Genomic DNA, 25,269 nt, shown 5'->3' with positions numbered 1-25,269 from the left:
ATTCATCAGATAATGCTTTTTCTAGGTCATTGGATAGTATATAATTGGGACCCTACTCACATGTGTTAAAATGAGATCTAGTATGTTGAAATGAGATCTAGGAGCCCATGTTGTGCTTCTGCACTTCACACACACTGTGTATAATTACATATCTCTTCCTCATTTTAAGTGATCGCAACACACAATTTTTTTTAACATCTTTATTGGAGTATAATTGCTTTACAATGTTTTGTTAGTTTCTGCTGTATAACAAAGTGAATCAGCTATACATATACATATGTTCCCATATCTCTTCCCTCTTGCATCTCCCTCCCTCCCTCCCACCCTCCCTATCCCACCCCTCTAGGTGGTCACAAAGCACCAAGCTGATCTCCCCGTGCTATGCGGCTGCTTCCCACTAGCTATCTATTTCACATTTGGTACTGTATATATGTCAGTGCTACTCTCTCACTTCGTCCCAGCTAGCTTTCCAAAGTTGAGAGTGGGCTGGATATAATTTAATCCGAAGCTTACATGTAAGGAATTTTGAGGATATATCATGCTAGAAGTGGCACCTACTGACAAAGCATGATGTTACAATCCAACTTTATCAGACATCATGAAAAAGGGGAGACAAACTAAGTTCTAGGAGTTATGTGTTTAGAGAGAAATATAAGGGTTCAGTGCTGTAGAAGGGAAGCAGCCAACACAATGACAATTCCAGTGTTCTACAGCTGCTGCTAAAGAGGATCTGCTACAGGTCCCTGTAGACAAAAGCCTGCTGCTACATTAGACAGCCCATCACACATGGTGTAGACTTTAATTTTGTCTGTAGAGTCTTCCATTTACTGGATATTTTTCCTTTATGATCTTAACATTAGTTAATCAAAAACAACTGGGCTACAGATCTGACCTTTCAAATTAGCTCACAGTTACAAATGTGTTTCATCTGAGTGAGAAATATGCAGACACTATTGTCATCTTACCTATTTGTTACTCATCTGTCTTCTAGCATCTTATCTACTAATTATAATAAAGTAATACAACTGTGGGCTGCCAACCATGAACTCAGGTTCAAATAAAAATCTGTAACCAGCAGTGATACTTTCCACAGGAGTACCTTTGTGTTATAGGGAGAATTTTGCAACTTATATCTTTTTTGGCCACATGCCCTATCTTCCACCTTTGCTAGAGGAGGGACCAGTTTAATAGGTTGGTCCTCTGCTAATGCTGTTTCCCAGTACTTCACACTGTTAAAAATATGCAGCAATGTAGTCTTAAACCATTCCTTACAAAATGGCTAAAATAAGTCACTACAACTCAGCTACCTGGCCACCATGATGTGAAACTGTATCATGGCAGAAAACAAAATAAAACAAAACAAAAAAGCTTCACTCTGCTCTTCAGTAGTAAATATTCCTTATAAATGAGGTTAATAAAAGAACTCAAAGAGTGATAAATCTGTTGAAGGCTGAAATCTTATAGCCATTCAGTCAACTCTTAAATATTAGTGTTGGTAAGAAAAGGGTACAGGTATTCCAAAGACAACGAAACATTCAATACCTATTTTTGTTAACATTATTATTAATTCAAAATGTATTTAAATTATTGACATTACTAATTCAATATGTATTTAAATTATTGACATTGCATTAGTGTGTGCCTGACATTTGAGAAATTAAGGAATTTTTAACTAAAGAAGGAAGCCACATGAAGTCAAATACAAGAAGTCATGGAAAAGTACTCCTAGAGATAATGTCTCCATGGTAGGGATGGGTAATACTTTCCATTCTGTTCTCTCTTCACGTTCATTTGTTTACCTGGCCCATGAGAGCTTCACAAACATTGAGTGAGGCAAGGGAGATGAGGGAATTAGGTATTTCTGTTTTGAAGTGTATTTGGGGATAGCCAAGGCAGAGCTATGCCAATTGAAGAGGAGTCTCCAAGGTGTCTGCTGACTCCTGAACACAACTGGCCAGATGCTCTCACTAAGGCTCCTGGCAACTCCAGCTCTTCACCTTGGTAGTTTTTTCTGTTACACATCTAGATGGACTGCAGGCCAACTACTATAAGTATTTATCTATGTGTGTAGGATGTGTGTGTGTGTGTGTGTGTGTGTGTGTAGGAGGGGAGGGAGGGAGAGGGAGAGGGGGAGAGAGGGAGAGAGAGAGAGAGAGAGAGAGAGAGAGAGAGAGAGAGAGAGAGAGAGAGAGAGAGAGAGAACAGACTCTCTGGATAAATAACTATAGAAGCCTGAATAGTACAGCCCTCACAATTGCACTATGGTCTATTTCCCAAAGGAAACACTAAACTTATTGGTATCTTCTTTGTCAATCATGGGATAGCATGCTGCCTATGTAGCTGAATTCAGGGACAACTAATTCTGGCCTGTTGATGAAAATCTTTGGTCATGTTCAAGATTGTTCTAATGCAGGCTGATCAGTAGACTTTAAGCCTTAGCTTTACAACAACATTGAGTGTTTTGAATTAGCACATAAGAACTACTAGATCTTCTGTTTCAATTTCATAATCTATTATAATGAAAGCAATTCTCAGAAGAGCAGAAATACAAGAGAGGCAGCATTGTATACAGGGCTTTGGTCCTAGCTCAGCAGCTTGCTGAGCTGCACTACCTGGAACAAATTAAATAACCTCCTGTCTGTTTCCTCATCTGTACAGTGAGAAAGTTGGATTCAGATTTTAAGATATCATGGACCAATAAAAGTTTTAAAAACAAAGAAGGCAGCAATGACACAGCTGCCAATTTTTTTTTTTTTGGCCAGGTATGGACATAAAAACAAAAAACATAAACCTATCATTTACTATCACCATCATTTCATAAAATACAGAATAGGTCTAACTCCTCAAAATTAGGAGGATATATCTTATAATTAGAAGCAATCCTTTAAATGGAAAAAGTTTAGCTTTAAAAATCTCATGGCCTGTTGTCTTTATTTTCCTCACTTCACCATGGACCAGTAAAAACTCTTCACTGGCAAGGGCACGGGCTAAAGGTCAATGTTTGGGAACCCCTGGACTAGGTAATTTTCAAGGTCCAAGGCTCAAACACTAAAATTCTAACTTTAGGTGCTCTGTTGTGTTTCTTTCATTCTATATTATAGTCTAGAGTAGATGCCTCAGTGAAGGACAGTATAGATGCTTAGATTTTTGAAGATCAGAAATATATGTAAATCAGTTTGAGAAACAGTAACTAGGATAAGCTTCAATTTACTGGAGAAAATATACACTACTACAGATTCAACTTCATCAAGATTAATGAACCATTCACTGGACACTTACACTTATTAAGCTCATTTTACAGATGAGGAAATTGAGGCAAAGGAAGCTAAATAGCTTGTCAAAGACACACCGCCTCAGTAGCCAGAACTGGAACTCCAATCTGTGACTCCATTTTTTGGTAGTACTCAAAAGAAAAAGATTGTATTTAGATTTTAAGTATCACTTCCCCTTTCATAAGTGAGTGACAGATAGTTTAAATTTTAGAAGTTGCCCAGAGTAAAAAGCTTTCCTATTTTACTTTCCCAAATATTGCCTTTTTAACACAAACATAAATACTGGCAGGGCTTTTCTAATATAAAGAGAGGAAAAATGCCTGTTAGTTTGGTCACTTAGATTTCTCCAAAAGCTAACAAGATTGCAAATTTAGAATTTTTAAAGGACAAATACTTACAGATTTCCTCTTTTTCTCTTAAGAAGAATCCGTGTATCTTTCGTGACTCCAATCTGCAATAAGAGACAACATTTATGTGTATAGTGACATGAGAAAAGATCCCCTTTAAAAAGAAACCTCGGACTTCCCTGGTGGCGCAGTGGTTAAGAATCTGCCTGCCAGTGCAGGGGACACTGGTTCAAGCCCTGGTCCGGGAAGATCCCACATGCTGCAGAGCAACTAAGCCCGTGCACCACAACTACTCAGCCTGCACTCTAGAGCCCGCAAACCACAACTACTGTAGCCTGTGCACACAGAGCCTGTGTTCCGCAGTAAGAAAAGCCACCGAAATGAGAAGCCCACGCACTGCAACAAAGAGTAGCCCCCGCTCGCCACAACTAGAGAAAGCCTGCACACAGCAACAAAGACCCAATGCAGCCAAAAATAAAAATAAAAAATAAATAAAATTTTAAACATAACTAAATAAAAAGAAACCTCACGTGCTGTTTCACATTACCTGTGCATGATAAACCAGGTACCAAAGGAAAAACAAGAAATGACTAAAAGTCGTGCTATTGGGATCTCACAAAAGTAACTGAGCCTGGCTCTAAGAAACAGTAATCAAAACTCTACAAGTGGGGTTCACCCCAGGAATGCAAGGATTCTTCAATATATGCAAATCAATCAATGTGATACACCATATTAAAAAATTGAAGGAGAAAAACCATATGATCATCTCAATAGATGCAGAGAAAGCTCCTGACAAAATTCAACACCCATTTATGATAAAAACCCTCCAGAAAGTAGGCATAGAGAGAACTTACCTCAACATAATAAAGGCCATATATCACAAACCCACAGCCAACATCCTTCTCAATGGTGAAAAACTGAAACCATTGCCTCTAAGATCAGGAACAAGACAACGTTGTCCACTCTCACCACTATTATTCAACATAGTTCTGAAAGTTTTAGCCACAGCAATCAGAGAAGAAAAAGAAATAAAAGGAATCCAAATCGGAAAAGAAGTAAAGCTGTCACTGTTTGCAGATGACATGACACTATACATAGAGAATCCAAAACATGCTACCAGAAAACTGCTAGAGCTAATCAACGAATTTGGTAAAGTAGCAGGATACAAAATTAATGCACAGAAATCCCTTGCATTCTTATACACGAAGGATGAAAAATCTGAAAGAGAAATTAAGGAAACACTCCCATTTACCACTGCAACAAAAAGAATAAAATACCAAAGTGAGAGAGTGGCATGGACATATATACACCACCAAACATAAAATAGATAGCTAGTGGGAAGCAGCCACATAGCACAGGGAGATAAGCTAGGTGGTTTGTGACCACCGAGAGGGGTGGGATAGGGAGGGTGGGAGGGAGGGAGATGCAAGAGGGAAGAGATATGGGAACATATGTATATGTAGAACTGATTCACTTTGTTATAAAGCAGAAACTAACACACCATTGTAAAGCAATTATACTCCAATAAAGATGTTTAAAAAAAAAAGAAAAAACCTAGCAATAAACCTACCTAAGGAGACGAAAGACCTGTATGCAGAAAACTATAAGACACTGATGAAAGAAATTAAAGATGATACAAACAGATGGAGAGATATACCATGTTCTTGGATTGGATGAATCAACGTTGTGAAAATGACTATACTACCCAATGCAATCTACAGATTCAGTGCAATCCCTATCAAACTACCAATGGCATTTTTCACAGAACTAGAACAAAAAATTTCACAATTTGTATGGAAACACAAAAGACCCCAAATAGCCAAAGCAATCTTGAGAAAGAAAAACGAAGCTGGAGGAATCAGGCTCCCAGACTTCAGACTACACTACAAAGCTGCAGTAATCAAGACACTATGGTACTGGGACAAAAACAGAAATACAGATCAATGAAACAGATAGAAAGCCCAGAGATAAACCCACGCACGTATGGTCACCTTATTTTTGATAAAGGAGGCAAGAATATACAATGGAGAAAAGACAGCCTCTTCAATAAGTGGTACTGGGAAAACTGGACAGCTACATGGACCATTATATTTTAGAATGATGATAATCAATTTTAGCCAAACAGAAAATCCTTCATTTTACTCCTAAGTCAAAAATTATTATTTTCAATGTTAGAAGAACATATAAATTGTATATCCATGACAACAATGAATATTTCTTTATGTAGTTAAATCTGCAATATTCAGGGGTAAGTTCTTTGTTTCATTTTCTAAGTTTTGAAGCAATATTTATTTATACTACACCCACTATCTTTACCCTAGCTCAAAGACAGAGTCTAGTTTGAATGTGAAGAGAAATACTTCAACTCTAGCTAAGAATTCTATTATCACACATTCTGTTACTTAACTTCTCCCCTTATAATTAGTATGGTAAATTATGTATATAAATTATATATATATACACACACATAGTTTTATCATTAGTATGGTTTTATATATATATATGCACACATACACACAATTTGCATAGCACACATATGTAAATTGTGTGTGTATAAAAATGACAAGTACCTAACCTACAATATAAGTACCAGACTTCACCTGGGATGGGAAGATAAACTACATGCATAGAAATTCCACCCCTTACTTCAAAAGTTGCACACTTTCAGAACTGAAATAGGCTTTAAAATTAGAGTAATGACCTAGTCTCTAAAAACAAACTCTCCCCCCCCAAATGGACCAAAATAGGGTCTACTTTCTAGAACATTAGGAAAGCATCTTATATGCTTCCCTACACAGCAAAATTAAGAATTTCTTTCTAATCAGTATTGATTAGTTTTACTCTTAAGATGAATGTGGGGCTTCCCTGGTGGCGCAGTGGTTGAGAGTCCGCCTGCTGATGCAGGGGACACGGGTTCGTGCCCTGGTCCGGGAATATTCCACATGCTGTGGAGCGGCTGGGCCCGTGAGCCATGGCCGCTGAGCCTGTGCGTCCAGAGCCTGTGCTCCACAATGGGAGAGGCCACAATAGTGAGAGGCCCACGTACCAAAAAAAAAAAAAAAAAAAAGATGAATGTAAGAATATTAGAAAACAAAACAAGGTGCACTATCCCTATCCTTTTGATTACCTTGGATGAAACTAACAACAGTATCAAGAGGGAAAGGCACATTCTTTTTAAAAGCTCTCAATAGAACAACTGCATTTAAATAAGAATTTTTTAAAGCAACAAATATCAAAAATCTACTTGTAAGATCCACCTAAGATATAGCTTGACTATTAGGAAACAACCACTGGGGAAGAAAAATTTTAATAGATGAAAATTGCTGTCACATTGATAATTCTTGACTCAGGACCAACAATCCTTTTTTTTTTTTTGCTTTTTTTAAAATTGTATTTTATTTATTTTTTTATACAGCAGGTACTTATTAGTCATCAATTTTATACACATCAGTGTATGCATGTCAATCCCAATCGTACAATTCAGCACACAACCATCCCCACCCCGCCGCAGCTCTCCCCCCTTCGTGTCCATACGTTTGTTCTCTACATCTGTGTCTCAATTGCCCTGCAAACCAGCTCATCTGTACCATTTTTCTAGGTTCCACATACATGCGCTAATATACAATATTTGTTTTTCTCTTTTCTGACTTACTTCACTCTGTATGACAGTATTTAGATCCATCCACGTCTCAATAAATGAGTCAGTTTCATTCCTTTTTATGGCTGAGTAATATTCCATTGTATATATGTACGACATCTTCTTTACCCATCCGTCCATCGATGGGCATTTAGGATGCTTCCATGACCTGGCTATTGTAAATAGCACTGCAGTGAACATTGGGGTGCATGTGTCTTATTGAATTAAGGTTTTCTCTGGGTATATGCCCAGAAGTGGAATTACTGGATCATATGGTAATTCTATTTTTAGTTTTTGAAGGAAACTCCATACTATTCTCCACAGTGGCTGTATCAATTTACATTCCCACCAACAGTGCAAGAGGGTTCCCTTTTCTCCACACCCTCTCCAGCATTTGTTGTTTGTAGATTTTCTGATGATGCCCATTCTAACTGGTGTGAGGTGATATCTCACTGTAGTTTTGATTTGCATTTCTCTAATAATTAGTGATGTTGAGCAGCTTTTCATGTGCTTCTTGGCCATCTGTATGTCTTCTTTGGAGAAATGTCTATTTAGGTCTTCTGCCCATTTTTGGATTGGGTTGTTTCTTTCTTTAATATTGAGATGCATGAGCTCTTTATATATTTTGGAGATTAATCCTTTGTCCATTGATTCATTTGCAAATATTTTCTCCCATTCTGAGGGTTGTCTTTTCGTCTTGTCTATGGTTTCCTTTGCTGTGCAAAAGCTTTTAAGTTTGATTAGGTCCCATTTGTTTATTTTTGCTTTTATTACCATTACTCTAGGAGGTGAATCAAAAAGATCTTGCTGTGATTTATGTCAAAGAGTGTTCTTCCTATGTTTTCCTCTAAGAGTTTTATAGTGTCCGGTCTTACATTTAGTTCTCGAATCCGTTTGGAGTTTATTTTTGTGTATGGTGTTAGGGAGTGTTCTAATTTCATTCTTTACATGTAGCTGTCCAGTCTTCCCAACACCACTGAATGAAGAGACTGCCTTTTCTCCATTGTATATCCTTGCCTCCTTTGTCACAGATGAGTTGACCATAGGAGCGTGGGTTTATCTCTGGGCTTTCTATCTTGTACCATTGATCTATGTTTCTGTTTTTGTGCCAGTACCATATAGTCTTTTGTGTGTGTGTGTGTGTGGTATGCGGGCCTCTCACTGCAGTGGCCTCTCCTGCTGTGGAGCACAGGCTCCAGATGCGCAGGCCCAGAGGCCATGGCTCATGGGCCCAGCCGCTCCGTGGCATGTGGGATCCTCCCTGACCGGGGCACGAACCCACGTCCCCTGCATCAGCAGGCGGACCCTCAACCAATGTGCCACCAGGGAAGCCCCCCCATATTGTCTTGATTACTGTAGCTTTGTAGTATAGTCTGAAGTCAGGGAGTCTGATTCCACCAGCTAGGTTTTTTTCCCTCAAGACTGCTTTAGCTATTCGGGGTCTTTGTGTCTCCATACAAATTTTAAGATTTTTTGTTCTAGTTCCGTAAAAAATGCCATTGGTAATTTGATAGGGATTGCATTCAATCTGTAGATTGCTTTGGATAGTATAGTAATTTTCACAATATCGATTATTCCAACCCAAGAACATGGTATATCTCTCCATCTGTTGGTATCATCTTTAATTTCTTTCATCAGTGTCTTATAGTTTTCTGCATGCAGATCTTTTGTCTCCCTGGGTAGATTTATTCCTAGGTATTTTATTCTTTTTGTTGCAGTGGTAAATGGGAGTGTTTCCTTAATTTCTCTTGCAGATGTTTCATCATTAGTGTATAGGAATGCAAGAGATTTCTGCGCATTAATTTTGTATCCTGCTACTTTACCAAGTTCATTGATTAGCTCTAGCAGTTTTCTGGTGGCATCTTTAGGATTCTCTATGTATAGTATCATGTCATCTGCAGACAGTGACAGTTTTACTTCTTTTCCAATTTGGATTCCTTTTATTTCTTTTTCTTCTCTGACTGCCATGGCTAGGACTGGCAAAACTATGTTGAAAAATTGTGATGAGAGTGGACATCCTTGTCTTGTTCCTGATCTTAGAGGAAATGCTTTCAGTTTTTCACCATTGAGAATGATGTTTGCTGTGCGTTTGTCGTATATGGCCTTTATTATGTTGAGGGAGGTTCCCTCTATGCCCACTTTCTAGAGAGGTTTTATCATAAATGGGTGTTCAATTTTGTCAAAACCTTTTTCTGCATCTATTGAGATGATCATATGGTTTTTATTCTTTAATTTGTTAATATGGTGTATCACATTGATTGATTTATGTATATTGAAGAATCCTTGCATCCCTGGAATAAATCCCACTTGATCATGGTGTATGATCCTTTTAATGTGTTGTTGGATTCTGTTTGCTAGTAGTTTGTTGAGGATTTTTGCACCTATATTTATCAGTGGTATTGGTCTCTAATTTTCTTTTTTGGTAGTATCATTGTCTGCTTTTGGTATCAGGGTGATGGTGGCCTCATAGAATGAGTTTGGGAGTGTTCCTTCCTCCACAATTTTTTGGAAGAGTTTGAGAAGGATGGGGGTTAGCTCTTCTCTAAGTGTTTGATAGAATTCACCTGTGAAACCTTCTGGCCCTTGACTTTTGTTTGTTGGAAGATTTTTAACCACAGTTTCAATTTCATTACTTGTGATTGGTCTGTTCATATTTTCTATTTCTTCCTGGTTCACTCTTAGGTTATACCTTTCTAAAAATGTGTCCATTTCTTCCAGATTGTCCATTTTATTGGCATAGAGTTGCTTGTAGTAGTCTCTTAGGATGCTTTGTATTTCTGCAGTGTCTGTTGTAAATTCTCCTTTTTCATTTCTCATTTTGTTGCTTTGAGTCCTCTCCCTCTGTCTCTTGATGAGTCTGGCTAATGGTTTATCAATTTTGTTTATCTTCTCAAAGAACCAGCTTTTAGTTTTATTGATCTTTGCTATTGTTTTCTTTGTTTCTATTTCTTTCTGCTCTGACCTTTATGATTTCTTTCCTTCTACTAACTTTGGGTTTTGTTCTTCTTCCTCTACTTCCTTTAGGTGTAAGGTTAGATTGTTTATTTGAGATTTTTCTTGTTTCTTGAGGTAGGCTTGTATTGCTATAAACTTCCCTCTTAGAACTGCTTTTGCTGCATCCCATAGGTTTTGGATCGTCATGTTTTCTTTGTCATTTGTCTCTAGGTATTTTTTGATTTCCTCTTTGACTTCTTCATTGATCTCTTGGTTACTTAGTAACACATTGTTTAGCCTCCATGTGTTTGTGGGTTTTTTTACATTTTTTCCCTGTAATTCATTTCTAATCTCACAGTGTAGTGGTCAGAAAAGATGCTTGATATGATTTCAATTTTCTTAAATTTACTGAGGCTTGATTTGTGACCCAAGATGTGATCTATCCTGGAGAATGTTCTGTGTGCACTTGAGAAGAAAGTGTCATTTGCTGTTTTTGGATGGAATGTCCTATAAATATCAATTAAATCTATCTGGTCTATTGTGTCATTTAAAGCTTGTGTTTCCTTATGTATTTTCTGTTTGGATGATCTGTCCATTGGTGTAATGGAGGTGTTAAAGTCCCCCACTATTATTGTGTTACTGTCGATTTCCTCTTTTATAGCTGTTAGCAGTTGCCTTATGTATTGAAGTGCTCCTATGTTGGGTGCATATATATTTATAATTGTTATATCTTCTTCTTGGATTGATCCCTTGATCATTATGTAGTGTCCTTCCTTGTCTCTTGTAGCATTCTTTATTTTAAAGTCTATTTTATCTGATATGAGTATTGCTACTCCAGCTTTCTTTTGGTTTCCATTTGCATGGAATATCTTTTTCCATCCCCTCACTTTCAGTCTCTATGTGTCCCTAGGTCTGAAGTGGGTCTCTTGTAGACAGCATATAGATGGGTCTTGTTTTCATATCCATTCAGCAAGCCTGTGTCTTTTGGTTGGAGCATTTAATCCATTCATGTTTAAGGTAATTATCAATATATATGTTCCTATTACTATTTTCTTAATTGTTTTGGGTTTGTTTCTGTAGGTCCTTTTCTTCTCTTGTGTTTCCCACTTAGAGAAGTTCCTTTAGCATTTGTTGTAGAGCTGGTTTGGTGGTGCTGAATTCTCCTAGTTTTTGCTTGTCTGTAAAGCTTTGATTTCTCCATCGAATCTGAATGAGATCTTTGCCGTGTAGAGTAATCTTGGTTGTAGGTTCTTCGCTTTCATCACTTTAAGTATATCATGCCACTCTCTTCTGGATTGTAGAGTTTCTGCTGAGAAATGAGCTGTTAACCTTCTGGGAGCTCCCATGCATGCTATTTGTCATTTTTCCCTTGCTGCTTTCAATAATTTTTCTTTGTCTTTAATTTTTGCCAATTAGATTACTATGTGTCTCGGCGTGTTTCTCCTTGGGTTTATCCTGTATGGGACTTGCTGCACTTCCTGGACTTGGGTGGCTATTTCCTTTCCCATGTTAGGGAAGTTTTCAACTGTAATCTCTTCAAATATTTCCTCTGGTCCTTTCTCTCTCTCTTCTCCTTCTGGTGCCCCTATAATGCAAATGCTGTTGCATTTAATGTTGTCCCAGAGGTCTCTTAGGCTGTCTTCATTGCTTTTCATTCTTTTTTCTTATTCTGTTCCGCAGCAGTGAATTCCACCATTCTGTCTTCCAGGTCACTTATCCATTCTTCTGTCTCAGTTATTCTGCTGTTGATTCCTTCTAGTGTAGTTTTCATTTCAGTTATTTTATTGTTCATCTCTGCTTGTTTGTTCTTTAATTCTTCTAGGTCTTTGTTAAACATTTCTTGCATCTTCTAGATCTTTGCCTCTGTTCTTTTTCCGATGTCCTGAATCATCTTCACTATCATTATTCTGAATTCTTTTTCTGGAAGGTTGCCTATCTCCACTTCATTTAGATGTTTTTCTGGGGTTTTATCTTGTTCCTTCATCTAGTACATAACCCTCTGCCTTTTCATCTTGTGTATCTTTCTGTGAATGTGGTTTTTGTTCCACAGGATGCAGGACTGTAGTTCTTCTTGCTTCTGCTGTCCGCCCTCTAGGACCAGCAATCTTATGATTCTGATTTTAGAAAATGTTTTGGACAAATCGATTGCATAATATCAAACGTTGGACTTACCAAATCTCTTCCTTCCAAGTTTACTCAAGCTGTATGGTGATACATGGGTGATTCCAAATTCACAAGGCCTTTACTAAAATACTAAAGAACTGAATAATAGTTGAAAGAAGTATTTGTTAATTTAAGAGAACTTGACCAGAAATTACTGCTGTGTAACAAACCAAATGTTCCAAAAACTTGGACAATTTTTGCCAGAAGTTATATTTTGTTTTCGAAGGCAGGACTCAATAAATATACATACCGAAAGCACTAACGTAATGAACAATAAGCACTCATGAAGCAATAATTTTTTATTAATTTTTATTGGAGTATAGTTGCTTTATAATTTTGTGTTAGTTTCTGCTGTACAGCAAAGTACAGTTATTGAAGCAATAATTTTAGAAGAAAAGTATTAGCATTTTCCTCTACATTAAAGATGAGATTGACAAACTACTTGAAAAGGGAAAACATATTTTTAGAAACACAGACAGAGCTAAAATATGGCCTGTTTCAACAATTCTCAAAGTATCTGGGGCTGCCAGTTCGTTGTCATACTACTGTTTATAATATTACATCCCCCACTTTCATTTCTGCCAGGAATAATTTTTATTTGCTGAAACAGACAGCAATGCACTGGGGATCCATCAAAAGTAGTGCCAATTAAGAATAAAGAAATTATTCATTGTTCCCAAATGTATACAGAAAGGCACTTTTTATCCTGTTGACAGAAGTGTAAATTGATACAAGCTTTATAGAAAGCAATTTGGCAATAGGCATCTGGATGCTTGAAGTCATACATAACTCATGACTGAATAATTTCACTCTCTACTTCTACGAATATCCTAAGGAAATAGTCCGAGATGCACACACACACACACAAATGTAGACAATAGTCACCATTGTGATATAAATAACAGAAAAACTAGAAACAACATCAAATGCCCAAGAGGAGATTGGTAAAATAATGATGTATCCTTATGATTGAATACTACACAGTCATCAAGTGCAGTGTTGTCAAAGATATTTAAGGATATGAGAAAACAGTCAAGACATATGAAGTGAAATTGGTTTAAGATGCAAATTAACCAAATATATGCAGGCTACAATCTGAAATGTTAATCTCTGGGTTGTAGAATTATAGGTGACTTTTAGTTTTGTCCTTCTATTTTTCCCTACATTTTCTAAAACTTCTGCAGTGAACGTATTACTTTTATCATTCAATACATAAGTAGAAAACATAGCACCACTCTCAACTAATTCTAGCTTGTGTCTGTGTGTATATGTGTGTGTTGATAAGTGACAATGAGTATGGCCCTTAAGACATTTGGCCCTATTCACGTGGTGAAGAAATGCTACAAAAGGAGCCAAAAGTTGACTTCAACCTCACTACGAAAGAAGATTTGACACTTCTGTTTTTAAACTAGACTCAAAGTAAAATAAACTTCTTTCGCTCATGTAATATGATCTATGAAGCGAGATAAAATGAGTGGGTTTTTTTCTTGCTATAACTACAATGTTTCCTAAAGCTAAGCATCCCCGTGGTACCCTAGGTCAAAATATGACTAACAAAAATTGACTACTACTGGCAAGTGAATAGACAATATCAAAAAGCCAGATAATCATGAGGGGTTCCATACAGATAGAAATTCTGTATCAATAATTTCCTTAAAGCCCAGAGTTCCACTCACTTATACTATTAAAACAAACAGGAACTCAAATGCCAGATGATGCCAGCATAAGATTTAATAGGTATGAGAAGAGTCATATTGGCACTCCTCTGCCCCATAAGGAAACCATTTTTCAGCTAACCAGACCCAGGCCCCTAACGGGAATTGAGGCCTCCCAGATGAAGGAGTCATGGGCAAAAGGCACCAACTGGGTATCCCTTCTTTGCTTACCACACAGGTGATGAGAGGGACGGTGAAGGGAGGGGATTTCAGAAGTCAGCTCTCCATCAGTACCCACTTGTTTACAACCTGAACTCTGGGACCAACTACTCAGAACTTTAGAGGATATCATCTTACCTAAGAATGTCTTGCTTCAGACGTTCCAATCAACTGTGGTATCAGCTTACTAATGTGTACTAGCTGACTTCAAAAAGCAGTAGGAGGCAGAAAAGGCTGAATCATTTCTTTCCCTCAAAGTTTTCATTTCAAAATGTTTCAGGCAACAGTAAAGTATCATTAAGTAATCTCACTTCCTGTAAGGCCCACACAGCTCTGTGTCCTGCAATAACCTCAACAGGGCCTAGCAGCACCAAGTTCACAATGCTCAAAATTCTAAAAGGAACCCAGCTGCTACACATACAATTCCACTGCAATATACGATAATACATTTACTGGAAAATTAATGGTTTTACTCCAAAGTAAAGGTAAAGCTACCTGTGGCTGCCGGTTACCTCAATCAGGTTGAGACAGTGCTTCTGAAGCTAAGCACACAAATTTGAGCTCTATGTGAATTGGTTTAAACAAGGGTAATCACATTTCCCAGCTTGCCTAGGTCTGTCCCCTGGTTTACACATGTTGTCCCAGAGTAATTCTTATCAGAGTGTCCCCCCGCCTTTTTGCAAAAACATCCCTAAAGATGACCCTAGTAATAACCCTAACTCTGGTCGCATAGAGAACAAGGCAAGAATGTGTGGCTACATCAGCAAAAGCCTACCTTCACTACAGGAAAGACACTTCCAAGTACTAAGTCCTGACTGAATCCACAGTCATATACAAATGGGAAAATAAATGAAACAACCAGCTTTGTGCCATTTCACACACACACACACACACACACAAACACACACACACAACTTTTTATTCCAAGTGTTTCAACGATATCTAATTACAACAATCTTAAATAGTTTATATACAACTGAGTATTTATAACCCAACTTCTAAAATCTAGAATTAAACTTTAATTAATAATTTCAAACTGAAGTCAATTCCTCATCTTACAAAGCACACGCTTTTATATTAAGTACGTAAAGGACAAATCAGATCTGTTGTAAGAAAATATCTCCATGAATAGGTTTTTAATTCATATGACTTTTAAAGACTATAGTCCTATTTAAGAAGTTGTGTTTACCCTTTCACTAACTTAACCTAAGTCAGAGAAAAGGATATTGCCAACTTTAGCAAGCAAACAAAAATTCTAGCCTTGCGGGGAATATATACCTTACACTCATTTTTTAAAAATACGACCAATTACAACTTCCCGTCTATGATTTTCTGGAAAATATGGGTTAGCAACCATAGAGTTGCATATCAAATGAGGTATTTGATTCCCAATCAATGATAAAAGACTAAAGCAAACCCGAGACTTTCCGGGCTAACCCAGATGCTGTAAGCTTAAGGACTTTTTCACATTATTTATAAGCTCCAGTTCTTGGAAGAGGTTGTACCCAGTACAGCCTAACGTTCAGTTTACTAAGAAAGATTTAACTTGGCCCTTAAAAAGACCACAGATGACAGGATAAGGCGCTATGCTTCATCAAAGGGTAAAGGGGGGAGGAGCCGGGGAGGGGGGGAGGACAATGAAGCTCCAGTATCTATAACGCAGCGTCCTGCTGAGGTAGTTGTGAGCCAACGTGCTGGAGCCAGACGGCCTGGGTCCAGTTCCTGGCGCTACCACTTACTAGAGTGGGGTGACCTCGGGCAAGTTCTGTGCCCTCTGTGCCTCATCTGCTACAACTCTAAAATGGAGGGAATACTACTCCTACCTCCCAGGACTGCTGTGAAACTTATAAATGAGTTGATCTCACAGCTCGAGCCATCACAAACTTCTTTTAGGTTCTCAAAAGCACGAAGCTTAATCTCTCACCTCTGCGTCTAGCACATCCTTTTCTCTCTGCCAAGAACATTCTCTTCTCCCTTTTCCTGGCTTCCTTTAGGTCTCAGTTTGAATGACGCTTCTAAAAAGGCTTCCTTGACCTCCCCGCTTTACGTCAGGTGCCTCTGCTGTTTCCTCTCCCAGCACAGCACCTAAACGCATTCAAGTTTCTGTTCCCCGGCTGGGCTGTAAGCTCTTTAAAGACAGAAGTCATCTCTGTCCCCATCACTGCTATAATCCCCAGAACCTAGCACAGTACAGGTACACAGTAGGTGCTTACTAAATAGTTCTTGACTTAAATAACAAGTCATACTAAAGAGGAAGGAAACCAAAGAATGATTTCCCAGTTAAATCTTTCACTCTATGTATGTATGCCTCCTCACATCTGACATACATAGGCGTGCTTCCACTCATACACTGACAAGCTTGAAATTAAACACAAGACGGGCCACATTCTGGCAGAGTACAAATTTTACTCCCATTCTGGGTAGGAATCATGACTTCATAAGCAGAGCGAATAACAGTCTGCTCAGTATGTTTACACGTATGATTTCATGTCTCATATTCCAAAGCCTTTACTTAAATAAGGATATCACAGCAAAATTATATGGCTAGTGTAGCGCTCTGATTCTTATCAGCTGGGCTAAATGAAACCCGTTACTGCAATTGGCACAGATGAAGAAAAGAAAAGGAAGGTGAGACTATAAACATGGGAGAAGAGGAAAGAAAGAAAAAAGTGAAAGTAGAGGTAAGAGCAACATCAGCTGCTCGTCTACAAGGTACCACTGGGTGGCGCCAGTGCCCCTGGCTATCCAATACAGATACAGAACCAGGACGCAGAGCCATCAGTCAGCCTGTATTTTCCAGAGCTTAGGCTGGATGCTCAGAAGTCTATTTTCAACATGCTGATGGACAGATGCAATTCACCGGAGTTCAAGTTCTCTGCATATGTCATCAACATAGGCATAAGTCATAAGGATGTTGTGTTTATCAGAGACACCTGGAAGGTGATTTGTCAACATTTTTGCCTGGTGAAATGTTTCAGAGTTAGCTCACCATTCTAAATGCAGGGATTCTCAGTAGAGTTGAGAGGCCAGGGGTTCTCAGTTGAGTGAGATCGGAGGAAAGGGATCAGAATGAACTAGAAAGCTTTTTTAAACTATTAGGTTGAACCATATAAAATTGCCAATAGTCGAAAAGCTGTTACATACAAAAATATAGCAATTTCAAATGGTTCAACCTAATACACACATATTTAGAATCAATGGGTTAATGAAACATTGTTACTGATAAGAGTGTCCTATTTCTCAGGTTTGTTGGGGGGGAAAACGTTGAGAACACATGCATAGTTTGGCCTTAAACCATGAAGAATTAACTGAACAAAGAAATGGAAACAAAATAACTAAGGACAGGGAATTCCCCGGCAGTCCAGTGGGTAGGACTTGGCGCTTTCACTGCCGGGGGCCTGGGTTCAATCCCTGGTCAGGGAACTAAGATCCCTCAAGCCACTGGCACGGCCAAATAAACAAACAAATAAATAAGGATAGGGAATAGATTAAACTATATTAAAAATAGCAGACATGGGAAGATGTTCACAAAAATATTTAAATGCTATATTAAGTGTAAAAAAGCAAATTACAAAACGGTATATAAAATACATTTTATTTTTTAGGTGAATTCAGAAAGGTTTGGGGGATATGGAAGTATATATACTAAAAAATCTCAATAGTTGTCTCTGTGTAGGGGGACTACCTGTACTTTGTTTTGTTTTTTTATCCATACATGTTTTCTAAAATAAACATGTATAACAATTTTGGATCCTGGAACAGGAAAAAAATTGAAGACTTTGATAGTAAAACTAGGGAAATCCAAATAAATTATATAGTTTAGAGTACTGCAACAGTGTCTGTTATGTAAAATGTTAACATTATGGGGAGCTGGGGAAAGATATCCAGGACCTCTGAACTATCCTTACAAATTCATTGTAAATCTAAAATTATTCCAAAATGAAACATTTATTTTTAAAAATAAGCCACGTATTAAGATCACATTTTTTAAATCCAGAAGAAAAAATCCATTTAGTTAAGAGATTCCTACATTTAAACAAGAATATGATGGAATAAAACTTCTTTGGTAGAAAGAAGTCTTGGAAGAAGCTATGCCTTCCAGCATGACAACCGAAAGTTGTAAAGACTTAATGACATATGCAGTGACTTTCATAATATGAAAGTGATGTTATCCTATTGGGCATAGGCTCACTGAAGCAGGAAACAGACGGTTGAGTCTCTACTTTCTTCGGTTTTGTAATCATCACTGCTGAAGACTAACCACCATAAGGACATTTGAGGGAAATAATTAAAAATAAGTATAGGCAGTAACCACCCTTTTCATCTGTAATATTTTTAAAAATTTAGTTTCCCAAATCATGGGCAGCTACAGGTATATGCACATGCATTCGTTCAAGAAAAATTGAATGAGCATTTACCAAGCCCACCCCTTCTGGAGCTTACTGTTCAATAGACAATATTTTAAGAGGACATGACAAACATAGAGAGTAGACATATACATAGAATAGGAAAGGAGGGATACCCATGAGCCAACCCTCAACCCTATAATAATAGCCCAACCAGACTTTTTTAAAAACTTAATAATAATAGCTGCCCTCTGGGATTATCCAGTTATACCTGTTAATGCTTAGGTACCAGCTGGCTTGCTCAAAATGGATTTTCTTTTTTTTTTTTTTTTTTTTTTAAGTTTGCAGTTTTTTTTTTTTACAAATTTAATCAGTTATACATATACATATGTTCCCATATCCCCTCCCTTTTGCGTCTCCCTCCCACCCTCCCTATCCCACTCCTCCAGGCAGTCACAAAGAACCGAGCTGATCTCCCTGTGCTATGCGGCTGCTTCCCACTAGCTATCTACCTTATGTTTGGTAGTGTATATATGTCCATGCCGCTCTTTCACTTTATCACAGCTTACCCTTCCCCCTCCCCATATCCTCAAGTCCATGCTCTAGTAGGTCTGTGTCTTTATTCCTGTCTTACTCCTAGGTTCTTGATGACATTTTTTTTCTTAAATTCCATATATATGTGTCAGCATACAGTATTTGTCTTTCTCTTTCTGACTTACTTCACTCTGTATGACAGACTCTAGGTCCATCCACCTCATTACAAATAGCTCAATTTCATTTCTTTTTACGGCTGAGTAATATTCCATTGTATATATGTGCCACATCTTCTTTACCCATTCATCCGATGATGGACACTTAGGTTGTTTCCATTTCAGGGCTATTGTAAATAGGGCTGCTATGAACATTTTGGTACATGTCTCTTTTTGAATTATGGTTTTCTCTGGGTATATGCCCAGGAGTGGGATTGCTGGGTCATATGGTAGTTCTATTTGTAGTTTTTTAAGGAACCTCCATACCGTTCTCCATAGTGGCTGTACCAATTCACAAACCCACCAGCAGTGCAAGAGTGTTCCCTTTTTTCCACACCCTCTCCAGCATTTATTGTTTCTAGATTTTTTGATGATTGCCATTCTGACTGGTGTGAGATGATATCTCATTGTAGTTTTGATTTGCATTTCTCTAATGAGTAAAGACGTTGAGCATTCTTTCATGTGTTTGTTGGCAGTCTGTATATCTTCTTTGGAGAAATGTCTATTTAGGTCTTCTGCCCATTTTTGGATTGGGTTGTTTGTTTTTTTGCTATTGAGCTGCATGAGCTGCTTATAAATTTTGGAGATTAATCCTTTGTCAGTTGCTTCATTTGCAAATATTTTCTCCCATTCTGAGGGTTGTCTTTTGGTCTTGTTTATGGTTTCCTTTGCTGTGCAAAAGCTTTTAAGTTTCATTAGGTCCCATGTGTTTATTTTTGTCTTTATTTCCATTTCTCTAGGAGGTGGGTCAAAAAGGATCTTGCTGTGATTTATGTCATAGAGTGTTCTGCCTATGTTTTCCTCTAGGAGTTTGATAGTGTCTGGCCTTACATTTAGGTCTTTAATCCATTTTGAGCTTATTTTTGTGTATGGTGTTAGGGAGTGATCTAATCTCATACTTTTACATGTCCCTGTCCAGTTTTCCCAGCACCACTTATTGAAGAGACTGTCCTTTCTCCACTGTACATTCCTGCCTCCCTTATCAAAGATAAGGTGACCATATGTGCGTGGGTTTATCTCTGGGCTTTCTATCCTGTTCCATTGATCTATCTTTCTGTTTTTGTGCCAGTACCATACTGTCTTGATTACTGTAGCTTTGTAGTATAGTCTGAAGTCAGGGAGCCTGATTCCTCCAGCTCCATTTTTCGTTCTCAAGATTGCTTTGGCTATTCGGGGTCTTTTGTGTTTCCATACAAATTGTGAAATTTTTTGTTCTAGCTCTGTGAAAAATGCCATTGGTAGTTTGATAGTGATTGCATTGAATCTGTAGATTGCTTTGGGTAGTAGAGTCATTTTCACAATGTTGATTCTTCCAATCCAAGAACATGGTACATCTCTCCATCTATTTGTATCATCTTTAATTTCTTTCATCAGTGTCTTATAATTTTCTGCATACAGGTCTTTTGTCTCCTTAGGTAGGTTTATTCCTAGATATTTTATGCTTTTTGTTGCAATGGTAAATGGGAGTGTTTCCTTGATTTCACTTTCAGATTTTTCATCATTAGTATATAGGAATGCCAGAGATTTCTGTGCATTAATTTTGTATCCTGCAACTTTCCCAAATTCATTGATTAGCTCTAGTAGTTTTCTGGTAGCATCCTTAGGATTCTCTATGTATAGTATCATGTCATCTGCAAACAGTGACAGCTTTACTTCTTCTTTTCCCATTTGGATTCCTTTTATTTCCTTTTCTTCTCTGATTGCTGTGGCTAAAACCTCCAAAACTATGTTGAATAAGAGTGGTGAGAGTGGGCAACCTTGTCTTGTTCCTGATCTTAGTGGAAATGGTTTCAATTTTTCACCATAGAGGACGATGCTGGCTGTGGGTTTGTCATATATGGCCTTTATTATGTTGAGGAAAGTTCCCTCTATGCCTACTTTCTGCAGGGTTTTTATCATAAATGGGTGTTGAATATTGTCAAAAGCTTTCTCTGCATCTATTGAGATGATCATATGGTTTTTCTCTTTCAGTTTGTTAATATGGTGTATCACGTTGATTGATTTGCGTATATTGAAGAATCCTTGCATTCCTGGAATAAACCCCACTTGATCATGGTGTATGATCCTTTTAATGTGCTGTTGGATTCTGTGTGCTAGTATTTTGTTGAGGATTTTTGCATCTATGTTCATCAGTGATATTGGCCTGTAGTTTTCTTTCTTTGTGACATCCTTGTCTGGTTTTGGTATCAAGGTGATGGTGGCCTCGTAGAATGAGTTTGGGAGTGTTCCTCCCTCTGCTATATTTTGGAAGAGTTTGAGAAGGATAGGTGTTAGCTCTTCTCTAAATGCTTGATAGAATTCGCCTGTGAAGCCATCTGGTCCTGGGCTTTTGTTTGTTGGAAGATTTTTGATCACAGTTTCAATTTCAGTGCTTGTGATTGGTCTGTTCATATGTTCTATTTCTTCCTGATTCAGTCTTGGCAGGTTGTGCATTTCTAAGAATTTGTCCATTTCTTCCAGGTTGTCCATTTTATTGGCATAGAGTTGCTTATAGTAATCTCTCATGATCTTTTGTATTTCTGCCGTGTCAGTTGTTACTTCTCCTTTTTCATTTCTAATTCTATTGATTTGAGTCTTCTCCCTTTTTTTCTTGATGAGTCTGGCTAATGGTTTATCAATTTTGTTTATCTTCTCAAAGAACCAGCTTTTAGTTTTATTGATCTTTGCTATCGTTTCCTTCATTTCTTTTTCATTTATTTCTCATCTGATTTTTATGATTTCTTTCCTTCTGCTAACTTTGGGATGTTTTTGTTCTTCTTTCTCTAATTGCTTTAGGTGCAAGGTTAGGTTGTTTATTCGAGATGTTTCCTGTTTCTTAAGGTGGGATTGTATTGCCATAAACTTCCCTCTTAGAACTGCTTTTGCTGCATCCCATAGGTTTTGGGTCGTCGTGTCTCCATTGTCATTTGTTTCTAGGTATTTTTTAATTTCCTCTTTGATTTCTTCAGTGATCACTTCGTTATTAAGTAGTGTATTGTTTAGCCTCCATGTGTTTGTATGTTTTACAGCTCTTTTCCTGTAATTGATATCTAGTCTCATAGCATTGTGGTCGGAAAAGATACTTGATACAATTTCAATTTTCTTAAATTTACCAAGGCTTGATTTGTGACCCAAGATATGATCTATCCTGGAGAATGTTCCATGAGCACTTGAGAAAAATGTGTATTCTGTTGTTTTTGGATGGAATGTCCTATAAATATCAATTAAGTCCATCTTGTTTAATGTATCATTTAAAGCTTGTGTTTCCTTATTTATTTTCATTTTGGATGACCTGTCCATTGGTGAAAGTGGGGTGTTAAAGTCCCCTACTATGATTGTGTTACTGTCGATTTCTCCTTTTATGGCTGTTAATATTTCCCTTATGTATTGAGGTGCTCCTATGTTTGGTGCATAAATATTTACAATTGTTATATCTTCTTCTTGGATTGATCCCTTGATCATTATGTAGTGTCCTTCTTTGTCTCTTCTAGTAGTCTTTATTTTAAAGTCTATTTTGTCTGATATGAGAATTGCTACTCCAGCTTTCTTTTGGTTTCCATTTGCATGGAATATCTTTTTCCATCCCCTTACTTTCAGTCTGTATGTGTCTCTAGGTCTGAAGTGGGTCTCTTGTAGACAGCATATATATGGGTCTTGTTTTTGTATCCATTCAGCCAGTCTGTGTCTTTTGGTGGGAGCATTTAGTCCATTTACATTTAAGGTAATTATTGATATGTATGTTCCTATTCCCATTTTCTTAATTGTCTTGGGTTCGTTATTGTAGTTCTTTTCCTTCTATTGTGTTTCTTGCCTAGAGAAATTCCTTTAGCATTTGTTGTAAAGCTGGTTTGGTGGTGCTGAACTCTCTCAGCTTTTGCTTGTCTGTAAACGTTTTAATTTCTCCACCAAATCTGAATGAGATCCTTGCTGGGTAGAGTAATCTTGGTTGCAGGTTTTTCTCCTTCATCACTTTAATTATGTCCTGCCACTCCCTTCTGGCTTGTAGAGTTTCTGCTGAGAGATCAGCTGTTATCCTGATGGGGATTCCCTTGTGTGTTATTTGTTGTTTTTGCCTTGCTGCTTTTTTTTTTTTTTTTTTTTTCTGGTATGCGGGCCTCTCACTGTTGTGGCCTCCCCCGTCGCGGAGCACAGGCTCCGGACGCGCAGGCTCCGGACGCGCAGGCTCAGCGGCCATGGCTCACGGGCTCAGCCGCTCCGCGGCATGTGGGATCCTCCCAGACCGGGGCACGAACCCGTATCCCCTGCATCGGCAGGCGGACGCTCAACCACTGCGCCACCAGGGAGGCCCTACCTTGCTGCTTTTAATATGATTTCTTTGTGTTTAATTTTTGACAGTTTGATTAATATGTGTCTTGGTGTATTTCTCCTTGGATTTATTCTGTATGGGACTCTCTGTGCCTCCTGGACTTGATTAACTATTTCCTTTCCCATATTAGGGAAGTTTTCAACTATAATCTCTTCAAATATTTTCTCAGTCCCTTTCTTTTTCTCTTCTTCTTCTGGAACCCCTATAATTCGAATGTTGGTGCGTTTAATGTTGTCCCAGAGGTCTCTGAGACTGTCCTCTGTTCTTTTCATTCTTTTTTCTTTATTTTGCTCTGCAGCAGTTATTTCCACTATTTTATCTTCCACCTCACTTATCCGTTCTTCTGCCTCAGTTATTCTGCTATTGATCCCATCTAGAGTATTTTTTATTTCATTTATTGTGTTTCTAATCGATGCTTGATTCAACTTTAGTTCTTCTAGGTCCTTGTTAACTGTTTCTTGCATTTTGTCTATTCTATTTCCAAGATTTTGGATCATCTTTACCATCATTATTCTGAATTCTTTTTCAGGTAGACTGCCTATTACCTCTTCATTTGTTAGGTCTGGTGGGTTTTTATCTTGCTCCTTCTCCTGCTGTGTGTTTTTCTGTCTTCTCATTTTGCTTATCTTACTGTGTTTGGGGTCTCCTTTTTGCAGGCTGCAGGTTCGTAGTTCCCGTTGTTTTTGGTGTCTGTCCCCAGTGGCTAAGGTTGGTTTAGTGGGTTGTGTAGGCTTCTTGGTGGAGGGGACTACTGCCTGTGTTCTGGTGGATGAGGCTGGATCTTGTCTTTCTGGTGGGCAGGTCCACGTTTGGTGGTGTGTTTTGGGGTGTCTGCGGACTTTTTATGATTTTAGGCCACCTCTCTGCTAATGGGTGGCATTGTGTTCCTGTCTTGCTAGTTGTTTGGCATAGGGTGTCCAGCACTATAGCTTGCTGGTCGTTGAGTGAAGCTGGGTGCTGCTGTTGAGATGGAGATCTCTGGAAGATTTTCGCCGTTTGATATTGTGTGGAGCTGGGAGGTCTCTTGTGGACCAGTGTCCTGAAGTTGGCTCTCCCACCTCAGAGGCACAGCACTGACTCCTGGCTCCTCAATTTGGGATGATTTGTTGTCTATTCATGTATTCCACAGATTCAGGGTACATCAAGTTGATTGTGGAGCTTTAATCCGCTGCTTCTGAGGCTGCTGGGAGAGGTTTCCCTTTCTCTTCTTTGTTCTCACAGCTCCTCGGTCTCAGCTTTGGATTTGGCCCCGCCTCTGCATGTAGGTCACCGGAGGGCGTCTGTTCTTCGCTCAGACAGGACAGGGTTAAAGGAGCAGCCTCTTCGGGGACTCTGGCTCACTCAGGCCGGGCGGGAGGGAGGGGGACGGAGTGCGGGGCGAGCCTGCAGCGGCAGAGGTCGGCGTGATGTTGCACCAGCCCGAGGCGCGCCGTGCGTTCTCCCAGGGAAGCCGCCCCTGGATCCCGGGACCCCGGCAGTGGCAGGCTGCACAGGCTCCCGGAAGGGCGGTGTGGACAGTGACCTGCGCTCGCACACAGGCTTCTTGGCGGTGGCAGCAGCAGCCCCAGCGTCCCACGCCCGTCTCTGGGGTCCGCGCTTTCAGCCACGACTCGCGCCCGTCTCTGGAGCTCCTTTACGCGG

The 25,269-nt window shown here is 38.7% G+C and overlaps 1 protein-coding gene across 5 annotated transcripts in view; it reads right to left on the bottom strand.

The window, feature by feature from the left end:
- The window catches only part of ACSL4 (acyl-CoA synthetase long chain family member 4), an 89,778-nt gene that overhangs the window by 51,707 nt on the left and 12,802 nt on the right, over window positions 1-25,269 (bottom strand). For all 5 annotated transcript variants that reach the window (XM_060086812.1, XM_060086815.1, XM_060086816.1 and 2 more), the window contains exon 2: window positions 3,671-3,723. The gene's annotated coding sequence lies outside the window, so the exon portion shown is untranslated. The remainder of the gene's footprint in view (window positions 1-3,670; window positions 3,724-25,269) is intronic.

This window comes from Mesoplodon densirostris, chromosome X (assembly GCF_025265405.1).
Source record: "Mesoplodon densirostris isolate mMesDen1 chromosome X, mMesDen1 primary haplotype, whole genome shotgun sequence".
NCBI lineage: Eukaryota > Metazoa > Chordata > Mammalia > Artiodactyla > Ziphiidae > Mesoplodon > Mesoplodon densirostris.
The sequence above is the reverse complement of the archived record's forward strand: the minus strand, read 5'-3'. Positions and strand labels throughout refer to the sequence as shown.